Consider the following 4,674-nt stretch of genomic DNA (forward strand, 5'->3'; position numbering starts at 1 on the left):
TCAAGACCACTACATATATGTTCGCGCGGTGTCGGTGCTGCCTCAACGACCAATTCGTCAAGATCAGCATGGCCGCGCCACCACCCTCATCGCCGGCAAGGGCAAGGGGGGGGGGGGGGTGTGTGGAATGGGTCTGCGTCCACGATCGACGCTGCCCTGCTCGCAACAGCGGAGGAAGCTGAGCGGCAACGCCACAAGATGCAAGTCGCGGCCAATCAGGCTCGGTTTGAGAAATAGAAATAACTATTACTTTACGCATATTGCATTGAGTTTGTAAAAACATAAAAGAATCACGTTGTGTTTGGTAGCCAGTCAAGGGCCAGATGATAATAACAAAGATTAGAATTTGTTTCGCTTCAAATTTGTACTCCCTAATATTCTTTTTGGTTTCGCACTAATTTTTCCCTCCATTCTCTCCCGCCAAAGGGACTAATTGTGGTCAAAATAAAATAAGTACGCGCCTCATTACTATGGCCCCATCTGTCATACCAATCAAGGACGACCAAAATCAGAAACCTGCCCCCTCCCCCCATATCAACACAGCTTCTCGCGGTAGGCGTCTTCTCCTCTATCTCTCGTTGCAGGATCCCTATCTTGAGCAGATCGATCACGACCCGCCCTCCCTCCTGAATCTCATGGCTGGCCCCGTCGATTCCAGCATTCAGGTGAGCGCACAAGAGGCGTGTCTTGTTCAGCAACAGGGGCGGAGAAAGTAGATCAATCCCCACCCCTGATTAAACACATGGTAAATACTAGTATGACTTGAAGATTTTGCCTCCTCCCCCTTGTTGGTTCAGATATATCCCTTCTACGCTTCCTAATTGCTCTTCTCTTGAGTGAATTTGATTGTGCACACCAAGTGTTTGATAAATGTCCCTTGTTATTGGTTTAGAATTTTGGGGGCCCTTCAGATAGGGGGAGTTGCTTCGAATTCTTCTTCTATAAGGTTACACCTTCCCTATACTCAATTAAACTTAGCTCGGTTGAAATTAGCTTTTTATGTTTCATTCATTAGTGCCCTGACGCTTGTTTGTTTTTGTGTTTGTAGATTTAGCCGAACATAACAGGTGGCTTAGATCTGGTAACTGTTGGGGTGTCAGGTGTGGACGCCTGCAGTATTTTAATATAGTTCTGCACCATTGCTTCCTTGGTGAGTTCAACTCTTCATAGACTTTCTTTATGGAACTCCAATTCTGACTATCCTGATCTGCTTGGGTAGTACAGTTGGGTTAGATCTTCCATTTTGCGGCTGACCACCTAGCATAGTTTCTTTCTTCATGTGCGCCAGATGCTTGTGACCTTGTTATTTTGTTATTGCTATCATATTGTATAATCTGGCTGGAGTGTCGTTTGTAGAAAAATAAACGATGGAGTGACTAGAAGAAAGTGTTATCTTGGTCGTATATATGAACAAGTTGCACTAAATATGTCATGTTACAATTACAATAATTAATAGCTTGTTGACTAGTCAGACCCAATAATTCGAATGTTAATTTTATTATGAATATCAAAACATGATCTGCAGCAGCAAAACTACAACTCCAGTCTGCAAGACAACACACTTGTTTTGAAAATAAATGTTAGTGAATAGCCATGTGCATGATAGTGAAAGCACATGTATACTTTGAAACACACTCAGCCTTGCCCCATGGGATCTCCTCATGGTTCCAACTTGAATAACATGTCATCAGCCTAGCTATAATGCTTGTGCATGAACAAAACTTCCTTAACACCGGAGAGAATGAACTTGGGCGTCCTTTACCTTATGATACTCTTACTATCCGTGGATATTGTTATACCTGAACAAGTGTGCCCCCAGCAAACAACAAGTTAAGCACCATACCACATCAAGTACAAGTGCATCTTCCCTAACCACCTGAAACAGTTTGATAGTTAAACTACTAGTATTGAAAGACAAGTGCATTTTATTCATAGTAATGTTCCCAGCACAGGAACATAACTAAAAACATGGGCTCATCGAAGGACCTACTATATGGTGTTTCCATTTGTTAGTTGCCGCTTTCCTTATACACGCGATGAACAAAATAATGGCCCCCTTGCAAATTTACATTTCGGAGTAATGGTTTCATGTCTTAGTTCATCATTTTCACTGTGAAATCTGAATAGCTTGATGTATTCCTAGTACCTACTCGGTACTGAATGAGTTGCTATTTTGATTTGATAAGGAATAAATCTGGTCAGACTTATTTTATTGATTATAGGGGCAGCAATTATTTCAAACTATGATTGTTTGAGCTGAAATCAAAATTAATCTTCTTCACATATGCGGGGATGACTATCATAGGACGAGTAGGACCACATAATATTGTCTTTTACACAATTATTTAAACTTTTGGTCATTGTCTTGTTGCAGCAGATATGTCACAGATAAGAATTAGCGTTCTTGAATCCAACAAAGAATATATGATGGAAGAACCGACCGAACATCAATTCTGCTGAAAAAGATGTCGAATCATTTGATGTCAATGAAAGAACTACTAATGATGAAGAAGGCTTCACAGATTGTGATGATGTTGACCTGGATGAAAATGAAGATGGTAAGTTTGTTGCTCATTCCTTATTGTTTGCAATATATGATTATTCATCATCGTAACATATAATTCATGGTTGTATATATTCAGCTGAAAATGCATAAACAAAAGAGCGTTAGAAGAGGAAGCTGAAATATATTTGGAACCTTCCAAAAGGGAAAAGGATAATGGTTCACTACAATGACCTAGATCAGCCAATTGGAAAAGAGGTAAACATCTTCGGGACTTTCTTGGCCCGGTTGCAAGGAATGGATCATTGTGTTGCTTCAGCTACAAGGATCAGAGATTTCTCAAAACTGAAATAAACCTAAAAGCAATAATAGATCAAGTAAAGGTAAATTTTAACCCACTCAATATCCTTTTACTAGCTTGTTCTATGTTGCCTTACATTGCATTCACCCTACTTATATTGCACTTGTGAAAACTGAACTTTTGGTACAGAGTCGTAAAAACTGCAATACTCTAGGTAATGTAGAGAAAACAAAGATTGCATGGCCTTCAAACTTTGTACGTGACTAATATCCTGCCTCTATTACTACTTGCATCATGTCAATGCATTGTGTGTTAACAGTTTATCTTGTTTTCTTGTTTGTAGATTCAAAAGATAAATTGATGAGTATATGGGTCTATGGCAAGTATACTGCAATGATGGTGTCGATGTCATGTTTCATGATGATGATGGATGCTTTTAGTTTTAGTTATGTTGTACGGATGACGTTCCTGCTAAATGTTGTTCCCAGGTTAAGTTTTAGTTATGTTGTACAGATGATGTTCCTGCTGGATGGTGTTCCTTAAGTTTTAGTTAAGTTGCAGGGATGTTGATGGATTCTTTCAGTTTAAGTTTCACTCTGAGATTATGCATCACATTTGGATGATGTTACTATCCACTATTGTAATCCAACAGTTTTATCTAATATACGATTTATTCCTCTCTTGAGTATATTCTCTTGTTTTTTCCTTCACTTGAAATACATAATTATCACCTTTACATGGACCATTAATTTAATTGCTAGCAATATAAATATACATATATAATATACACATATAAATAAACACTGGATAAGGCTACGCATGCCAAACCGTTGGTAAACTCACTAGCAACGCATATATGGACATTTGGATACAGAAAGATGCGTTGCTACATGGGTGGTCCTGTTGTAGTGAGAGCGGACTGACTAAAGCCTGTGCTAGCCTTCTAACAGGCTTTGAGGTAAGTATTTGAAATATAGGAAAATTATTACCGCATAGACAGTAGCCCCTGATGCTCCGTTCGGTGTTCACAAAGAAAAGCCGAATAGAGGATCAAACAATATCACAAGAGTCTAATATAAGTATGTCTATATGCGTATGCAGGCTTTGCTGCTGGCCTCCGCCGCACTGACTGCGGAGGTCGCCGTACTGAAGCAGGACCTCAAAGGGTCCAAGGAAGAGCTTGGCCTTGCCAAGATGCACCTCGAGGAGAACAAAGGTAAGTAGTACCTAGTCTATGGGTATATATAAAAAGAATGCGATTGCAAAATGACAGGATCACTGGAAATTTGCCAGGGGCCACAACCGAGGTGGCGACCCTGAAGCAGGCGCTATCCGAGGCCGAAAACAAAGCGGCCAAGGAGCGCACCGAGCGGGAAAGGCATGAGGCACGGGTGGGCGAGGTGCAGCAAGAGCTCCACGCTCTCGTGACGAAGCACGAGGCGTTGGAGCTTGACTTGAAGACACGAGAGTCCAAGCTTGCCGCGGCCCATGAGAGTGCAAAGAGTGCCAAGGCCGAAGCCCAAAAGGCCCTCCAGGAGATTGATGCGATGAAGAAGATAGCGGCGGGTAAGGCATTCTATATGCAAAGCAAGCATGTCAAAGTAAATTACTTGTTACTTACCCGAATTCGGAGCTCTCCAGGAGCATTCGTAGATTTGCCCCGCAATGTGTCGGATGCCGCACAGTTTTACCAGGCCGAGGAGGGAAGCTCAACGGAGAAGCTGTTCTGGTCTCAGTATACTGGGACCGAACACCCGATGCCTCTGAGCGACCAGCTGAAGCAACTGGTCGAGCTGCACAAGGCGGCCGAACAGGCCATGAAGGGCTTTGTAGTCCGAATGTGGCCTGGCGACGCCCTTCCCGACAGCTA

The 4,674-nt window shown here is 42.0% G+C and overlaps 1 long non-coding RNA gene across 2 annotated transcripts; it reads left to right on the forward strand.

The window, feature by feature from the left end:
* The first annotated feature begins 522 nt into the window (after positions 1-522).
* Positions 523-3,474, forward strand: LOC125541496. 2 transcript variants are annotated; one of them, XR_007297556.1, is made up of 5 exons: positions 523-745; positions 893-946; positions 1,049-1,150; positions 2,375-2,558; positions 2,643-3,474. It is a non-coding gene; the product is annotated as an uncharacterized LOC125541496 (long non-coding RNA). The 2 variants fall into 2 exon arrangements; XR_007297555.1 differs by having other exon boundaries at positions 2,378-2,558.
* The last annotated feature ends 1,200 nt before the right edge of the window (positions 3,475-4,674 follow it).

Source organism: Triticum urartu, chromosome 2 (assembly GCF_003073215.2).
Source record: "Triticum urartu cultivar G1812 chromosome 2, Tu2.1, whole genome shotgun sequence".
Taxonomy (NCBI): domain Eukaryota; kingdom Viridiplantae; phylum Streptophyta; class Magnoliopsida; order Poales; family Poaceae; genus Triticum; species Triticum urartu.